The following is a 20,365-nucleotide window of genomic DNA, read 5'->3' as shown; positions in this document are numbered from 1 at the left end:
CAGGGAGCTAGAGGCTCAAATCCATATCCTTGTGCAGGTCCTTGTGCCTAGTACTATGAGCACTTAACCAGGTGTGCCACTGCCCGGTCCCCTTAATGTATTTTTTGAACTATTCAAAATCACAGAATTAATACCCTATATCCCTAAATCATTATTTATATCTTAAAGCAGAAATTATCTTACATAAGTATGATAAAATGATCAAACCAGACAATCAATAATAAAATGGTACTGTTGCTTAATTTACAGACAATGCTGAGATTTTCACCTTTTGTAGAAAAAGAAGATGAGAGCATGTGTTACAGTCAGCTGTCCTGTTCCTCTCTGCAATGTCTTCGAGTTTAGAATGTTTCCTTTCTTTACACATATGTTTCCACTTGTCTTTATTTATTTTTTAACACCTGGAAATGTTACATAACTTTACCATTACCAAATGACTTTTTTTCTGTGAGAGAGAGAGAGAGAGAGAGAGAACTGCTCCACCTTGAAGTTGCTATTCTATGGTGCTCCTGTATCACTCCCCTATAGTGTCAAGAGTTAAAACTCAAGATTTAACAAATATCTATGGGCCCTGGGTGAGGTTGATGGGGTAAACAGTTAATTTTATTCTTAGATTTTCTTTGTTTGGGAGCTACTCTCTCTTTTAATTCTTTCTAGACTTTTTCTCAACTCTCACACCATCTTCCCAGAAACTATTTTTGTCTGCCTCCATGTTAGTTATCAAACTCAAGCAAAAACTATGAAAGTCATAGGCCCCTAGGAACATTCCTACAATACACTTCCTAGCTTCTTTCCACCTAAGATTCCTATTCTAATCTGCTCTATTCCCACTTTTTGGTACCTGTTCATTAGTCATTTTGTCCTGCCACCAAGTTGAAGATGCTATCTTGAATCTATCCTGACTTCCCTGGGAATATGACCTTACCAATGTGTCTTGGAACCTTACCTCTCTGAACCCCTACCCAACTAGGGGAAAATATAATCAGGCTAGGGGTATAGAATAACTTGCTAACACCCATATCCAGTGGAGAAGCAATTACAGAAAACAGAACTTCTATCTTCTGAACCCCATAAAGAATTTTGTTCCATACTTCTAAAGAGGGAGAAATGTTAGGGGAAGATGACCAGAGAGCTCTGAACTCCAACTCCATCAAGACCTGGAGAGAAAAGAGGGGGAAAGGAAGGGACATTTGGATATAGTAATAGGTATAGGTATAACTTAGAAAAGAAGTCTGGAGCATAAAAAAGGCAAATATATATACAGAGAGTTATAAAAATAATAGTCAACCCATATCTGTAACCTTCAAAGTACTGCTATTTTATTTGTTTAACAATTTACCTCTACCCCATTTTCTATTCCTTGCCAAGTCGCACATATCTATTACTATGTCCAAATGTCCTTTCCTTTTCCTCTTCTCTCTCAGGGTCCTGACGGAGGTGGAGTTCAGAGCCCTGTGGTCATCTTCCCCTTATCATTTATTCCCCAATGGGAGTAGTAACCAAAATAGGTTTTGGGGTGTAGAAAGTGAGAGTTCTGGCTTCTGTAATTGCTTTTTCACTGGACATGGGCATTGGCAGGTCAATCCATACCCCCAGCCTATTTCTGTCTTTCCATAGTGTGGCAGAGCTATAAAGTGGTGAGGATGGAATCATATTAGAATCTGAAATTTGGTGTTTGAAAGTGGCAAAATATAAAGCAGGACAGAAAAATGATTAATGAACAGGAAACAAAAAATAGGAATAGAGCAGAGGAGAATAGGGATCATAGTGTGGAAAGATTTAGGAAGTCCATTTTAGGCATGTTCCTAGGGGCCCACAACTATCACAGTTTTTGTTTGAGTTTGAGAGCTAACATGGAGTTGGACAATAGTACTGTCTGAGAAGATGGTGTCAGAGTAGGGATATGGGGCTAGAAATTTGGATTATGGCAGTGAGTAGCTCCCAATCTTAAAAAAAAAAAAATCCATGAATAAAATTAACTATTTACCCCACCCACCTGTCCCATTTATATATTTATATTTAGCACAAAAATCTGTGTAATTTCTGAGTCCCTGTTGTTCTGTGATCAAGGCTCATGGTCACAGCTGGGAACATTCTAGGCTGCACTCATTTCAGCACCCGTCTTCCTTGAGTGGCAGAGTAGGGTGACCCAGCCTCCTGTTGGAGACAGGGACAGTTTCTATCATTGCTGCTTTATGGTGAGGGCAAGGTCCGGGGAAGCCCATAAAGAGGGCTTATGATAATGTTCCTGACCATTCCTTGTATTTATAATGCATGAATATCCAACTTTTTGATTCGTTCTTTTGCGATCATCTTAGTGTTTTGGGTTTCCACTTCTGAAACCTTAGCTAAAATGTCCTGCCCCTGCTCTAAAGTTCCCAAATACATTGTCTAAGTTTATTAATTGACTATTTCCATAGGCTTGAAGACAGAAACCACTGCTGTCCTCTTTGTGGAACCCTCACCTCAACAGAGGATACTGCTCAGTTTGGGGATCAGCCAGTGAGCACCAAGTAGATTTTCCCAGAATGCTGTCTGAGAATGCTAGAGTCAAAGTCGCTAGCCCTGTGAAAGGCATACTGGATAGTTTCTTCCTCAGAGGCAGCCTGAGGACTCCATGAAGAAAAAAAATGACATGAATAAGTTATTCTTATTATTTCTCTGGAGTCAATAGTATAGAAGCATTTCTAAAGGGGGCCAGGTGGTGGCACCCCAGTTAAGTGCACATATTTATTACCAAACAAAAGGACCTGTGTTCAAGCTTCCACTCCCCACCCACAGAGGCTGTGCTTCATGAGGCAGTGAAACAGGTCTGAAGGTGTCTTTCTCTCCCTCTCTTTATCTCTCCTTCCTTTCTCAGTTTCACAGAATTCACACAAGGTGCTAAAAAGGAGCCACCAAAGTGACAGTATCAAAATGATGAAATCAGAACATCTTGTACCCTTTTTTGCCTTCATGAAATAACCTCAGGCTAGTTGTTTTAATTTCTCTCATCCCAACTCTCAAATCGAGAGCAGATGAAGCATTCTCCAGGGCTCTTCTTGAAGCCCCTTTCTATAGTACAGAGGGGGACACCCTTTGTTACTGCTCATTTTCACTTTGCCCATCTTCCCTGTACTGCTTTGACATCATCTATCTACTCTTTACAACTTAGCCCACATGACCCGAAGTGCAAGGACCAGCATGAGGATCCCTGTTCAAGCCCCCAGCTCCCCATCTGCAGGGGAGTAATTTCACAAGTGGTGAAGCAGGTCTGCAGGTGTCTTTCTCTGCCCTTCTCTGTCTTCCCCTCCTCTCTCCATTTCTCTCTATTCTATCTAACAACAAAATCAATAACAATAATAATAACCACAACAATGATAAAACAATAAGGCCAACAAAAGGGGAAAACATTAGCCTCCAGGAACAGTGGATTTGTGGTGCAGGCAACGAGCCCCAACAATAACCCTGAAGGCAAATAATAAGTAAATAACTTGATTGTGGTTCCCAACTTCCAAGATAAATTCCAATGCCCGCAGCTAACACCTGTGCATCCCTTTCTGCTTTATCCAGTTTATTTATTCATCACCTAATTTAAGATTGGTCCTTTGGAACCAATTTGTTATATGTTTCACTATCCAAATACTTTTTTTTCAATTTTACTCAACATTCTGTTCATAAAGAAGTCACAAATCCACCTGTCTTAACTCTGATATCTGTCCCATTCTTCAAAATCAAACTCAGATCTATATAGCCTTGGGGAGTCTTCCCCTACAGAAGTGATAGTGATATTTGAACCTTTGAATTCTTGTTGATGCTCTCATTTATGTAACCCTATAGCTATATCATAAAGTCTCTTATTTAAATATTTGAGTAGTCACCTTATTGATATATCCAAAGCTGCAAGCTTTTTGAGGATGGGGATTTTGACTTAGAAATTTCTCTTTTCTTCCTTCCTTCCTTCCTTCCTTCCTTCCTTCCTTTCTTTCTTTCTTTTTTATTTTTATTTTTTTGTCACAGGGTTATCCATGGGGCTAGGTGCCTGCACTACAAATCCACTGATCCTGGCAGCCCTTTTTTCCCCCTATTTTTACTAGATAAGACAGAGAGAAACTGAGAAAGGAAGGAGAGACAAAGAGAGGGAGAGAAAGACACCTTCAGACCTGTTTCACTGCCTCATGAAGCACAGCCTCTGTGGGTGGGGAGTGGAAGCTTGAACACAGGTCCTTTTGTTTGGTAATAAATATGTGCACTTAACTGGGGTGCCACCACCTGGCCCCCTTTAGAAATGCTTCTATACTATTGACTCCAGAGAAATAATAAGAATAACTTATTCATGTCATTTTTTTCTTCTCTTTGTCTTCTTTTTCCTTTTCTTTCCTTCTTTTTTTCTTTCTGCCACCAGAACTTTCACAGTGAACCTGCATGCCACTGCTCCTGACAGACACCCCCTCTTCTTCCAGATAAAGTGGAAAGTAGATTAGGTGGATATCTAGGTCTAAGTAGAAACTATTTCATTTGGTACTTTAGGGTGTTTTTTTTTTTAGGTCTTCCTACTTGCTTGCTTCACTTATTGACTCATTGCAGACTATTGTGCACTTTTGCTTTCAGGTATATATTTTGCCCTAATTTATGGATACATGTGTACATCTGCCCTACCTCATGGGACCTGGTCATTATCTAGGTTTTTAGGCTTTGTTAGGAAGTGAACCACCTGAAATGGAATTAAGAATTCCTATCAGAAAGGAAAGGTCTCACCTGAATAATGAGGCTGAAGGGTTGACATTCCATACCTGCCGTCTCTGGACACAGTCTGAAGTGAAGCATGACGAGTTGGGACTCATTGCATTGACTAGGTTGGGATCAGCAGATGTAGTATCAGTTGGTATGAATTGAGAGAAGCATGACCTGCTAGGGAAAGAGAGAGACAGGCTGGGAGAATGGATCGACCTGCCAACACCCATGTTCAACGAGGAAGCAATTACAGAAGCCAAACCTGCCACCTTCTGCACCCCATAATGACTCTGGGATCATAGTCCCAGAGGGTTTATAGAATAGGAAAGCTATCATGGGAGGGGAGGGGATATGGAGCTCTGGTGGTGGGAATTGTGTGGAGTTGGACCTCTCTTATCCTATGGTTTTGTCAGTGTTTCCTTTCATATACATATTTTTTTTTAAATATCAGTGAATCCATCTTTATTGCAACTCACTATGTGAAGCTCTCTCCCCAGCACCTGTCTGTTTGCCTCCAGCCTCTTTGTGCTGAGCTAGTAACTCTGACTCAGATGAGCTGAGCCCACACTTATTTTCCTTGGCCAAGGCCCAGCCCATGAGAAACACCCCCATTCTGAGACTTTGTATCTCTGGAAGGAAGGCCCATTCCTAACTAGCAACAATCCCTCCTTCATTTAGGCTTTCTTGTCAACCAAGTCCCCACTTTTCAGATATTTTTTGGTTGAACTCAGAACCATCCACCCTCCCCTCCCCCCAAAAAAATCTGTTATACCTTAAATTTTAACTGGTCTCCTTAAAACCTGGCTGTGAGTATAAGGTAGAGTGAAAAATACACTTACCTTAAAGGGAATGCTAATAGCATGCTGATATCACTCTCCAAATAGCCTGCCCTCATATCTCTTTACTTTACCGATAAAAAAAAAAATTGAAAACCTAATAATTTATACAACATGATATGCATAAGTGATGTAATTGTCACCTGGCCATCTTCTCTGGATAGATTCTCCTCTCCTTTTGGAACTTCCTGTTTCAGTGCCTCAACCAATCACCTCACCTTAATGTTCAGTTAAAGGTATAGACTGTTTCTGTTTTGTTTTGTTTTAATTGCCACTAGGGTTATCCCTGGGGCTCAGTGCCTGTCTGCTGTTCCAAGCAGCCATTTTTGTTTTTCTTTTTTTTTTGTTTTGTTTTGTTTGTTTTTTCCTTTTCTTTCTATTTTAGTAGATAGGACAGTGAGAATCTTAGAAAGAAGTGGGGGGGGGGGTAGAGAAGGGCAAAGAAAGTTAGATACTTAAAGACCTGTTTTATTGCTTATGAAGCATCCCTCCTGCCAGTAGGGGTGTGTGGGGCTTGATCAGGGTTCTTTGCCCTTGGTAATATGTGTGCTTTACTGGATGTACAATAGTTTGGCTCCTTATTTATGGACTGTTGTTGAAGTCAAATATAGGAAGTAGAACTCTTGGTCTTATTTTTCACTGTCACACTATTTCATATTTTTAACAGGCTTAATGATTTCACAATGATAACTATTTATTAAAATTGTCATGGGAAAAATATGGCATGTCCTAGTTTACAGTCCCCCAAGAGATGTTTGCTTTCATTAATTTATTCTCAAAACAATTAAATCTAAGTGTTTTTTTGTTGTAGAGCCAGATGTTGTAGTGCGCGGGCCGCAGAGAAAAGAGAGAGAGAAGGTCCGGAGCGAAGAGGAAACACAAATCTTTATTCGTGCTGGCACCTCAGAGTTGGGTGTTAGAGAAGCAGGTTGGGCCATGTGGAGGTAGAGAAAATGGCCGCCTCACGCAGTAACCTTTCCTGCGTCTGAACACCAGAGTGGAGTGCTGGCAAGAGAGCGAGGTGTGGAAAATGAAGGGTTTTTATAGGAGTAGCTTTCGCGAGAATGGGAAGGGGGAGGAGTAACCATAGCACTCCAGGATAGGATGATAACTCTCGTGAGAATGGAAGGGGGGAGGAGTAACCAGAGCACTCCAGATATCGCGGGGATATAGACAATGTCCTGAGGGCACAACATGGCTGAACAGGCACTCCAAGAATGTCCCAACTCTCGCGGGAACTAGCAGTAGCCTGAGGGGACAACATGGCAGATGTGACTGCATTGGCACAATTTCCCAGCATCTCCCCCTTTCCTTTTATCTAATGCCCAGGGCAACAGTGTGTAAAGTCTATGAACTACTCAGGGTCAGTCTATGAAAAACCAGCAACGTGAAGGGAAGAAAGCTGCTGTAAAATTGTCTAAAGTGTCCAAAGGGTATACCAGCAAGTCCGATAGAAGTCTCAGTCCAAAGTAGACGACTAGGGGGAGAAATGGCAGGGGATGAAATGCTGCATGAGGAAGGTCAGCCTCTGGAATTCTGCTTTTCTGTAGATTGTGAGCTGGAACTGCCAAAACGTGACAGGTCAAAGCAAAAGCAGGAAAGGCAGACAGGCAGTAAAAAGGTTCTGTCCTTGGAGTCTGCGAATCAGATTCTTCAGATTGCGTCAGGTGACATCTAGGGTTTCGGGGGGTGTGCCACTGTAGTCGTGCCATCTAGTGGGTGATGTCAGGGTGTTCAGGGGTCCAGATGTTTTTTTTTTCTGGGATTCCTGTGGAAGAAACATAAATAATCTGCTTCTCGTGGTTAGCAGGGCATCTGATTTGAATGCTTTATAGAAAAAGAGGTTTGGTGCCTTGACCAACTGAGTATTGGGGGATGTATCTTTCCTATTCATTTATGATTATATTTTATATTATTTGTCATGGTAGTCAGCCGTTTATCTGGAAGGTCCTGGGTGATTCATGGGGAAAAAGACCTTATCTTTTAACAAAGACTCTAAGGTGTAGGGAAGCGGGAACTATCTTATCCCTTTTTTTTTTTTTTTTCTGTATCTTGCCTTTTGTTGCCCTAGTTGTTCTTGTTGTAATTATATTGTTGTTATTGCTGATATTGTGGTTGTTGGATAGAACAGAGAGAAATGGAGAGAGGAGGGAAAGACAGAGGGAGAGAAAGATACCTGTAGACCTGCTTCACCGCCTGTGAAGTGATTCCCCTGCAGGTGAGGAGCCGGGGGCTCAAACTGGGATCCTCAAGCCAGTTCTTGCACTTAGTGCCACCTGCACTAAACCCACTGCACCAGTGCCACCTGCACTAAACCCACTGCGCCACCGCCCGATTCCCAGGAACTATCTTTTAACATAAACTCTATGGCCATGCCAATAGCAACCTTGAGGGCACATGTGTACTGCACGAAAATAAAGGACTCTGGGGTAGGGGAGGAGGGTTTAGGTCCTGAAACATGATGGCAGAGAAGGACCTAGAGGGGATTGAATTGTTATGTGGAAAACTGGGAAATGTAAATAGGGGTAGATGGCATAATGGTTATGCAACGAGACTCTTATTCCTGAGGCTCCAAATTCTTGGGTTCGTGGTGACTTTGCCTTCACCCCATCTTGGATGGAGCTCAAATATAGCATGTTAAGTGAGATGTCAGATATAGAAGGATGAATATGGGATGGTCTCACTCATAGACAGAAGTTGAAAAACAAGATCAGAAGGGAAAACACTAAGCGGAACTTGGACTGGAGTTGGGGTATTGCACCAAAATAAAAGACTCAGGGGTTAGAAGGAGGGAAGGTTCCTGAAACATGATGGCAGAGGAGAACCTAGTGGGGGCTGTACTGTTATGTGGAAATATTACACATGTACAAACTATTGTATTTTACTGTTGACTGTAAACCATTAATCCTCCAATAAAGATTTTTTTTAAAGATATCAAATTCAAAATACTTTCTAATAAGCAATTTATTCCTGAAGAGCAAAAAATTCACTCTACCTTACACACACACACACACACACACACACACACACACACAGAGTTTTCCCTGACATTGCTGGGCAGACTATATTCACTCAATTAATATTGACTACAGCATTTTCAGAGAGGTTCAAGGATCATCTCTACCACAAGCTCTTTGTCCTCCTAGTGAGATCCTTCCAGAATCATCTAGGCATCTGTTCCAGGGGACACTGACAGAGGATTTCCCCAACCTGAATTCACCAGCCAGCGACACACCAGTTGAAGACAGTAGGACTGCAGCTTCCTCTTCTCTAATTTTGAAAAGTGGAGTTGTTCCCTGTCTTCTTTTCACAGACAAAGGAGAAGAAATGAGAAGATCCACATGTGTTGATTATAGTTTTTAGATGTTTTATTGACTCTAATGAAAAGAGTCAAACAGAGAGAAAGACCAGAGCACTGTTCAACTCTAGTTTATGGTGTTGCTAAGGATTGAACCTGGGATATTTGGGGCCTAAGGCATGAAAGTCATTTTGAATAATTATTATGTTATCCCCCAGCCACAAGCATGGCTTATTAGTACCTCAGAATGGGAGAAAAAAGTAAATGTCCCCTCTAAACTGAATCTTCTTTTTACTCCATGTGAGCCACATGGAGTAAAAATGGAATCACAAGAGGCCCTTAAAACACTGCCTTAACTGCCACCCTCCAAGTTATAAAAACCCAGTGCCATTCTGGTACGCGCACCCTGACTCTAGCTCTGACACCCAGGTTAGGTGACATATGTCTGATAAAACTGTGATAGGCTGTGAAAAAAGATGCTGCCTTCTACACCCTATGGCTTCCACCCCACCCCAGGAAAGGTTGACACCGGTAGACAGGGGTTAATGGGATGGTTATGAAAACACAGGTAACTCACAAGAATGCCCAATTCTGCAGCCCAACACCCAGACGGTTCCAGATGGAGGATAATGTGAGTGACCAGACAGAGCCAGGGAGGGGCAGACAGTCTGGGAGAGTCTCCCCAGATAGTGCTCATCTGTGACAGGACAGATGTTGGCTTATTCCCAGGGGAGCCAAGTTGCCCAAGGGAATGAGTGTGGGTTGAGAGAGGCTGCATCTGGCAGGAATGTCCCCTCTTGCTGGTAACTGTGGATACTGAAGCAAAGGAAACCATCCAGACTGTGTGATTCACCCCTGAGGATCAAATCCTGAAATATCTCCTCAATGGTCTTTATGAGAACATGGATTCTTAGGTCATTGGGGGACACCTTGGGCCAAGATTCCTCAAGCAGAACTCAAGAGGAAGCTTCAGAAGAAGTTTCCAACTTCTCTGGTTCCTGTGATCCCTGAACTCAAGATCCCTGCACTCAAGAATGGCAGTCACCAAGGTCGATGAAGGGAACAAGAAAGCAGAGCAAGATCCTGAGGTTTTACAGGACAAGCTTAGCAGGGATAGAGTAGCCCTTCCTGGAAGTGTTGAGGGACAGTGTGGGACAACACAGGGGGTACTGGGGAGCATGAATCCTTTGTTCTCACTGGTTTTGCACACATGGAACTGGGACGCACACTAGTATACTTTTGTTGTAACAGATGCATCTTGGTGGAGTTCTTTTTCAACGTAGTATATGAGGGAGGAGGTTTGCTTCATTGCGCCAATGAGAAATGGGTCCTAGTGTGACGTAAGAAGGGTATAAAAGAGAGTGGCTGTACAGAAAGTGGTTTTGCCTTTTGGAACAGGTCCAGAGACCCTTGGGAACCTGTCCCTTGAGCTATATATATAATAGTACAGAGAGAAATCGAGAGGGAGGAGGAAGAAAAGAGAAAGCACTGCTTTATTGCTTATGAAGCATCCACCCTGCAGGTGGGGAGCCAGGACTTGAACCTGTGTCCTTGTGCAAGGTGATATTTTGCTTAAGCAGGTGCACCACCGCCTGGCTCCCTAAACAGAATCTTTACTTTGGCTTATTTAAACCCTGCAAAGTATCTCAAAGTCCCAGTGGATGCACTGGAAATTTAGGAGATGGAGAAAATGTATATATGATTTACTTCTCAAACCAACAAAAAAAAGCCACTGTTTTGCTTGGGGGAGACAGAAATAAATCTTGCTACACACCCAGGAGAGCTGTGAGCGATGGATATTGAACACAGAGGTCAGCTGTAAATGGGTGGAACTCCCTGGTGAATCACTTGCTGCAGACAGACACCTAACCAAGCAATCTCGTCATCCAAGTCCTGCCCACAGTCTAGGGCACCTCTGTTCACCCTCCAGCATTAACCTGTTTGTTCCCTGCCAATTAACATGCTGACTCCTGTGTTCATGAAGCTCAGAGGGTGGCCAGTGACATTTGACTGCCTTCATCTCCATCTACCTGCTCTCTCCTTCCTCCTTTACACGGCTGTTCGTGTGGTAGCAACCTCACATTTCACATGAACCTGCTTTTCACTCAAGCTCTGTGGTCTTCTGGCCCATGCGTTATTCTTTCCCCATAAAGCAGGGACCCTAGTTTGTCTTTAAAGGAGGACACAGAGAGGATAGAGAGATAGCTTGCTGGAGGAGGGTGCATGCCTCACCAGGCTCGTGGTCCAGGTAACACCACACGTCAGCATCATGGCACTGAAGAACTGTGGCATCTCTCCTTCTGTCTCTCCATCTACATGAAAGAGCAGAGTGGTGAAGTCACTCCTGAGTGAGGCCTGGACTCCACAAGACAAAAAAGGAAATAGAACCATATTTGTTGCTTGTGTCAGCCTTGGCCTCTGGCTGTTGTAGCTTGGGGTATCTGCCTAACAGCTAACACAAAGTCTCAGGCCATAGGTCTGCTAATGTATTGGAGACTGTAATTAGCACTGTCACCTTGGCAAAGTGCCCTGTCAGAATAGCAAACTCACACAGAGAATGAGATAAGGCCTCTTCATTCCAGCGGAGAGTCCAGAATAGAAATCCAGGCTTCTTCTCCTACTCTCTAAAAAGAATATAGAGTTTGCAAAGACCAAACGGATGCCTGCATTCAGTACAAAGAAAAAACCCTCAAGATTCAGCTAAGACATAGTAGCAGAGACATGTAATGCAGTGCTTCAATGCCTCTAGGACACACAAAAACCTGCCGGTGTTCAGTTTAGAGGACACACAAAAATGTACAAGCCCATTAAAATTCTATTGTTGGTCCTTCGATCCAAAGTGGATGTCTTTTTTTTTTTTGTTCTAGCTAGGGCAACACTGGGGCTTGGTACCAACACTATGAATCTACTGCTCCTATTGGCCTTTTTTTTTTCTTTTTTATTATCTTTATTTTATTTATTGGATAGAGACAGCCAGAAATTTATAGGGGAAGGGGTCGAGGGGAAGAGAGACAGAGAGACACCTGCAGCCCTGATTCACTGCTTAGGAAATGCCCCCCCTTAGGTAGGGACTGGTGCACCTGCCAGGTGTGCCACCACCAGATCCCTTTACCTTTTCCTTTTCCTTCGATTCTTTCTGTTTTTTGTTTGTTTGTTTTGATACTGAAATAGCTAAATAAAGGCCAGGCTGAATCTGGACAAAGGGAATGCTAATGCCTTATGTGCTGTGCAGATGTCCCCTCAGGCTAGTGCCAGTTCCTGCAAGAGTTAATATGATATTCTGAAGTGCCCTTCCCAACCAATCCTGTCCTGGCTCGTCACTCCTGGTTTTTGCCCTATAAAGCCCTTCTTCTTCCGCCCCCTCTCTCTGGCCTGCTTTTCACTTTGGTGATTAGACGCAGGGAAGGTTGCTGCGCGAGGCGGCCATTTTGGCTAGCTCCATGTGGCCTGAACCACTGTGCTCTCACCCAACTCTGAGGTGTCTGCACCAATAAAAAATTGTGTTCCCTCTCTGCTCCGGATCTCCTCTCTCTCTCTCCTCTGAGTCACAGCACAACACTTATGGGAAAGTTTGTGAACCCAAGTGTTAGAACATGTGTAACTCCAAGAGCCAACGACTATCAATCTATGTCTGTGCTTCCTGCTTGCCCTGCACCAGTGAAGCCGTCCAAAGTCACTTAGACACCTGTCCTATAGCTACAAACACCCTAGAGAGCAAAGGCTGGGGCATGGGCCTCTTCTTGGAAAGGTCCAACACCAAGCCCACCGGTGTAAATAGTTTCTCCTTTTCCAAATATTTGGTTCTATAGTCTCTTTGCTGCTTCTATAGAACAGAGAGGAATTGAGATGAGGAAAGAGAGATAAAGAAGGAGAAAGACAGAAACCTGCAGACTCCTCATGAATCACCACCCCTGCAGGGGGGTGGGGGGGACTCAAACCCTGATCCTTGCCCATGGTAATGTATGCTCTCAACTCAGCGTGCCACCACCCAGTCCCCAGGTTGTCTCATGTTAAACACCAGCCATCCCACTGCAGAACATTTCACCATTATTTGCACACAAGTTCCATGAGTAACATTCATAATAAGTAAAGTTAATATGACAGGCTGTACTCACTGCCTTACTCAGTTTATTCTCTTAAGCACAAACCCAGAAATGCTCCAGAAGTTACTTCATAGTCAGTCATTTAAAAATCTAATTTCTGGGGCCAGGTGGCGGCACACCTGGTTGAGTGCACATGCTTATTATGCACAAGGACCTGGGTTCGAGCCCCTGCCCTCCCACCTCTGCAGGAGAAAAGCTTTGCAAGTGGTGAAGCAGTGTTGCAGGTGTCTTTCTGTCTCTGTTTCCCTCTCTCTCTCTCTCTTATCCCCTTCCCACTTGATTTGTGGCTGTCTCTAGCCAATAAATAAATAAAGATAGTACAAAAAATGTAAAACGTAATAAAATCTAACTTTAATATCACACAGTTTCTCTTTTTTCCTTCCTTTTATGTTCCCCAAAGGAGATGCAATCTATTTTATTATTATGAACGCCATCTGTTTATACCACAAATAAAAAAAATAGTTTCTCTGCTGTTCTATCTTCTCCTTTTTTAAGTTTTATTTATGAAATGGAAACACTGACAGGACCATAGGATAAGAGGCATATGGAGCTGGGTGGTGGTGTACCTGGTTAAGTGCCCACACTACAGTGCACAAGGTCCCAGGTTCGAGCCCTTGGTTCCCACCTGCAGGGGGAAGCTTCATGAGTGGTGAAGCAGGGCTGCAGGTGTCTCTCTGTCCCTCTCGCTCTCTGTCTCTTACCCCTGTCAATTTCTCTCTTTCTCTATATAATAATAGAAATAAATGAAAAAAAATTGAAGGATAAGAAGTGGGACCTGAAAATGTGACTGAGTCTCTAAAAATATCACAAACATGCAGGGAGGGAGGAGGAGTTGCTTCTATGGATAAGGAAGCACAGTTGTTTCCAGACAGAACCCACTCCTCCATCGTAGCAATGACAACAAGAATTTAGAAAATAACATGAACTTAGCTGATGAAGCAGCAACAGAGTTTGAGAGGACTGACTCCAAGATGAAGTTCTTCTGTGGCTGAAACACTGTCAAGCAGCATCACAAGCTACTTTGTGAAAGAGGCAACTCATAAATTCATCAGTAAACTTTATTGTTGTCTTAGTTTAAGAAATTGCCACATCGTTCTGACCTTTAGAACCACCTCCCTAACTGGTTAGCAGCATCACTATGGAGGGAAAAACTTCTGCCAACAAAAGGATCATAGCTTGCCAAAGGCTCAGATGATGGTTAGCATGCTTTTGCAACGAAATATTTTACAATGTAAAAAAGTAAGGATAAGAGGGGTGCAATTACACACAATTCTGACCACCAGAGTTCCATATCCCATCCACTTCCCTTGAAAGCTTCCCTGCTCTTCATCCCTCTGGAAGTATGGACCCAGGGTCATTAGGGGTGCAGAAGGTGGGAGGTCTGGCTTCTGTAATTGCTTCCCTGCTGAACATGGGTGTTGGCCGGTCGATCCATACTCCCAGCCTGTCTCTCTCTTTCCCTAGTGGGGCAGGGATCTTGGAAAGTGGGGCTCCAGGACACATGGTGGGGTCTTCTGCCCAGAGAAATCTGGTTAGCATCATGGTAGCATCCGGAACTTGGTGGCTGAAAAAGAGTTAAGATAGAAAGCAGAACAAATTGTTGACTAATCATGAACCTAAAGGCTGGAATATAGCAGATGTAGATTTGGGGTCTCTGTTTTAGAAATAGCCAGTAGGTCTATTTTAAGTATTTTCCAAGGGTCCCATGATTTTTCTAGTTTTTGCCTGAGCTTGACATCTAATATGTAGGTGGGTCCAAGTATTGTCTAAGGAGATGGTGTCATAGTTGGATCAGAGAAGAGAGTAGCTTCCAAATATGGGAATAGTATATAAATATTGTTAACTGTAGACCCTACTGGTTTGATCTGGGACCCATATTCAGCATAAGAGCCTATGTAACCTCTGCATCCCTGTAGGTCTGAGCTCGAATTCTGTGGTCACAGGTAGGAATATTCCATGTTGCACCAATTTCAGGACCCATCTTCCTCAGGTGGTTGGGAGAGAATATTATCCAACCTCCCTTTGGAGGATGGAACATTTTCTATCATTGTTGATCCACACTGAGAGCAAGGGCCTATGGGGGGCCCTGAAGGGGTCAATTATGTTTTTACTTAAGTAGATGACCAGTGACAATGGGGAGAGGGATCTATTTGAGGTCTAGGTCCATCATGTTTGTTTGGGAAACCCATAACTCCCCGAGTAGGGCCCCAGATGATGGGATGGCCTGACATTGACTAAACAGTCATCGTTAAAGTATGCCAGTCTCTTGCCTTTATTCAGCTTTTGCAGTTCTTGCTTTGATAAGGATAGTTTTGGAGGGAAGTATAAAAGGAAGGAGGTGAGGAGGATATCTAGGTCTAAGTAGACACTGTTTCATTAGGAACTGTATGGTGTCTTTTTACTTGCTTGCTTCATTTATTGACTCACTGCAAGCTATTGCGCACTCTTGCTTTATTTTAGGTTAGTTGCTCAAAATCTTTAACTCTTCTTATATGTGTTTTTTTTCATATTCCTCAAACCTAACTCTCCCTCCCACTTCCCAGATTCTGTATAATCCTTGACACTGTTAAGCAATACAGAGAGGACAGAAGGACACTCTGGTAAGTGCTGCCTCTCTTGTTAATAATGAGAGTAGCTCTTGCGTGGTTCAATTATTCACTCGGCTTCTAGTCCACCAGCACCAGCGTTCCAGTCCCAGACAGCACATGCCATTTCCTTGGGCTAGACATCACCAGTGTGTTTGGCTTCTTTGTCAAACAGTAATGGAGGTGAGGTCAGCCTCTGGCCTCTGCTGCCAAGTGCCAATTGCTATCTTCGGCTTCCTGACAAGTTGAACTCTGAAGAAAAGAGTCAGAAAAAGATGAGATCCTGTGACTTGTGACAACATGAATGAGCCTAGTTGGGATTCTGTGAAGTGAAGTGCATCAAACAGAGAAAGACAAACACTATGAATACACTCAGATATGAAATATAAAGAAACCAGCCAAACTAATGAACAGGAAAAGCAAGGCAGAAATATATGACAAGAAAATAACAAACTAATAGTTGCCATCTGGGGAGAAGGGTGAGAGAAGGGCAACTGGGTATAAGGAAAGAATTGTCTGGATAGAAACTAGACTTTGGATAGTGAGTCTAATACAGTGTACTGTATACTGATGTTGAATTATAATGTCTTGCACCTGAATGCTGTGTAACGTCATAAACCATTATTACTTTAGTGAAGAATTATAATAGATAGACAAATGTTGCACTGCTTCACTGATCTAAAGCTTCCCCTCACAGGTGGGGACCAGGGGCTTGAACCCAGAACTTTCTGCATGGTGATATATGCACTCTCTCAGGTGCTCCACAGCCTGGATGCTTTGGTATATGTTCTCTATAGAAATCAAACATAAGGACACACAAGAAATGCCAACTTTTAAAAAAAAGTATTTATATAGTGGAGATAATGATAAGACCATAGGATAGAGGGGTGCAATTCCACACAATTCCCACCACCAGAACTCCATATCCCATCCCATCCCTGATAGCTTTCCTATTTTTTAACCCTCTGAGAGTATGGACCCAGGGTCATTATGGGGTGCAGAAGACGGAAGGTCTGACTTCTCCAATTACTTCCTCATTGAATATAGGTGTGGGCAGGTCTATCTATACTCCCAGCCTGTTTCTATCTTTCCCTAGTGGAGCAGGGCTCCAGAAAGATGGGTTCTAGGGTACATTGGTGGGGTTGTCTGCCCAGGGAAGTCAGGCTGACTTCATGGTAGCATCTGCAACTTGGTGTCTTAAAAAATATTAAGATATAAAAAAGAACAAATTGTTTAATAATCTGAAACCTAAAGGCAAGAATATAGCAGATGAGTTTGGGGGTTTCCGTTTCAGAAAAAGTTAGTAGGTCTATTTTAGGAATATTCCAATGGGTCCATACATAGCTTTACCAATTTTTGCCCAAGACTGACAGCTAATATGAGTTCGCATGTTATAATGCACAAGGACCCGGGTTTGAGCCCCCAGTCCCCACAAGAAGTAGGGAAGCTTTATGAGTGGTGATGCAGGCTGAAGGTGTCTCTCTATCTCCCCCTACCCTCTTGATTTCTGGTTGTCTCTTTCCAATAAATAAAGGTAAAAATTAAAAAAATAAAAACATGATTAAATCACTAATCAAAGTAATATATAAGAAATTGCATAGGTAGGCAATATTCATTCTTTAAGACCCTTAAAATGTGCATCTTTGGAATCAAATTCTGTTTCTAAGTATTTATTATATAAAATTAAATGGAAATATTAGACATGAGTAAGAATGGTTACTGAGTTCTTTATGAATACAAAATTCAGAAATCAATTTAAATTTCTAATTGCAAGAGTATTTAAGTGACTTTTAGATTCTCCTTGTTTTAATATACATACTTTAAAGATATAGAATGGCATTTCCTGGTATTAATAGCAAATACACAGTAAAACCCACAAATAAGGTACACACAGGCTTCTAGTAGGAGACAAGGCCTGTGAATGCTCCCTCTGCTCCTTAACTGTTATTCAAAGGAATGCTAGAATCTGAAATTACATGGATGAAAAACACATTCATGGGACTCCTACAAGGTCAAGCATTGCTTTGTTAGTATTTCAGCTCTAGACACACGAGTAAAGTCATGAAGGAAACTACAGTGAACTTTTGTCAAGTTCCGCTGCTGTGATTCAGGAGGCTACAATGGTTAGAGAACAAAGGTAGCAGAAAAAAAAAAATCACACAGTGTTTATGTCTCCAAAAAGGAATCTTTCAGAAGATTGATGAAGAAAAATCTGAGAGTTCCCCAGATACAGAAAAACAAAAACAAACAAACAAAACACAGTTAAACAAAAAAATATGTACTGGGTGATTCTTAAGGCCTCTTCATGATTTTTAAAGAGGAAAAGCTCTCTGTTTACTGAGAGGGGCTGTATAGCTACTACCTTGTCAAGTTAATCCAAAATAAAAGAGCTTACATACAGGTGAAAAACCGTAAGCAGGATTCAGGAAGTAGTGCTGCGGGTTAAGCACTCTTGGTGCAAAGCACAAGGGCCAGCGTAAGGATACTGGTTCAAGTCCCCAGCTCCCCACCTATAGGAGGTCATTTCGCAAGTGGTGAAGCAGGTCTCCAGGTGTCTATCTTTCTCTCCTCCTCTCTGTCTTCCCTTCTTCTTTCGATTTCTCTCTGTCTTATCCAACAACAACAACAGCTATGACAACAATAACAACTACAACAAGCACAAAGGGGGCAACAAAATGGGGAAAATAGCCTCCAGGAGCAGTGGATTTGTAGTGCAGGCATCAAACCTTAGCAATAATCCTAGAGGCAAAAAAAATTTTAAAATGAAAGAAAAAATTGTAAGGCATTGTTGGTATCCTTCTAATTCTGCTTCTAAAACCCCTTCTGTTTCATTGGTTTAATCCCCCTGCTTAACACTGTGTTCTATTTACATAACCACTGTTAACTAAGCACCACCCTGCCTGCAGGGCATTGGTTTAATCCCCACTGGTTCATGATGTCTTTTTGCTCCGCCCCCTCTCCTAGTACACCCTGATTTCCACCAGTCTTTTTTTGCTCCACCCTCTCTACGTCACATCCTGTTTCCTCCCTACTTGGTGAGTATATATAAGGACAGGATTGTGATTAGAGATGGCTTAGATTGCACTGCGTTCCACATGAATAAAGAGATACTGCTTCCCAGCTCAGCCATGAGTCCCTGGTCATCTGTCTCTGGCCCTCAAAGCTAACCCAGCAAGGCATACTAACCTGTTCTCTTTGAACAATGATTAGCTTCTTTTTCTTAATTATTTCTAATTCTCACAAAGTGAACTTCTCACAATAATATTCAATAGATGGGTCAGAGAATAGCTCACAGGGGAGAGCACGTACATCACACTCTTCCTGGGCCATGTTTGAGACCTAGAGAGACTCCTCTTTCTCTGACCCAGAATGCAGTGCAAGAGCAATTGAATTATATATGCTAGGCTCTGGAAAACTAGCAGAAAACAACACAATGCAATGACACGACATGATAAACAGACTGTGATACAGATTCTTTCAAGGAAGCAGAAGTTGGTGCAGGTTGCTGGACTGGGGAGACAGCTCAGCCTATTTCAGTGCCAGCTTGCATAGTTGAGGCCCGAAAGGCTGCAGGTTCAATTTCAGTCACTTTCTGAGCAGTGCTCTTGTGTTCTCTCTCCTTTCATTCCCTGTCCCACTCCATCTCTCTCTCTCTCTCTCTCTCATTCTCTCTCTTCCTTGACTCATATGAACAGGGAGGACACCTTCAGAGCTACCTGTAACTTCCAACATGCTGCTGACCTCTCTGGGCCTCCATTTTTCCAAAGTCAATAGCCAGTACCTATGATCTCTTCCCAGACCCAGTCTACAGCCTCCCTCAGCGGCTTCTCAATAGAACTGCCTCCCAGTGTGCAATTTGAGCTGACCTTCTCCCATGACCAGAGAGAAAAAAATATATTTATGAATTACTCTCTGGTATGGAAATGTATCTCTGTCTGAGAACAAAGAATTACAAACCCCACAGGCAAATTAGAGTCCATTATCAGATCGGTAGCAGCAAGCACAGCCTGGTGGTAATTGTATCTGCACTAAGGAGGCTGTGAGGGCCACTTTAGGCCATTTGCTGTGGGAATCAATCATCATTATGGTCTGGTGGCAGAGTGAACGTGGAAATGAACCTATAGTATCAATGACCAATTAGGGCAAAGTGCCAACAAGTAGCTCAGGGGGGGCAGGGTGGACACAGTACATGCAATAGCATGGGTCCTGAGTCTGTCAATTCAGTGATGTCACCTAACACCCAGAAAGGCTCCCCTCAATCTCTGCCTGTAGTTCCACATGGGGGTATCTCCTAGGCCTAAGTGAACTGAGGGATGCTTAGTCATGACGTGTCAGATTGAGCAAACTCTTAAAGATGGTGGAACATTTGCATCCACCTTGTGTCTTTAGTATTCTGAAATACCACAAGCCTAGACCCTTGAAACAATAGACATTTATTCTCTTCGCCATCTGGAGAAAGTTGGTTTGAAAGTAAGATCAGCAGGATATACTCCTCTTGAAGGTTCTTGCTGCCCTTGGGTTTGTCTGCAAAGCTGCCCTGACAGGAGTAGGTTGGTATCTCACTGTGAGGAAGTGCTTCCCGTTAGAAAAGTGTCCAAGGCTTTCACCCACTTTATTAGAGTTTCCCTGCTATTGATACATGGGACTTCTTGTGTAATTTTTAAATTAGCCCCTTATCTGAGAGAGAGTTTGCAAACATTGCCTGCTTCCTGTTTCTTTGCCTTTTCACACCACTGATTGTTCAGTGTAGCACTATTACAACAGACAGGAGATGAAACTATCAAAATGCTCACTGAAGAAGGAGTAAATAAAAAAGATATGGTGTAGGGG

Source organism: Erinaceus europaeus, chromosome 4 (genome assembly GCF_950295315.1).
Source record: "Erinaceus europaeus chromosome 4, mEriEur2.1, whole genome shotgun sequence".
Classification (NCBI taxonomy): Eukaryota; Metazoa; Chordata; class Mammalia; order Eulipotyphla; family Erinaceidae; genus Erinaceus; species Erinaceus europaeus.
This window is presented reverse-complemented; position numbering follows the sequence as displayed.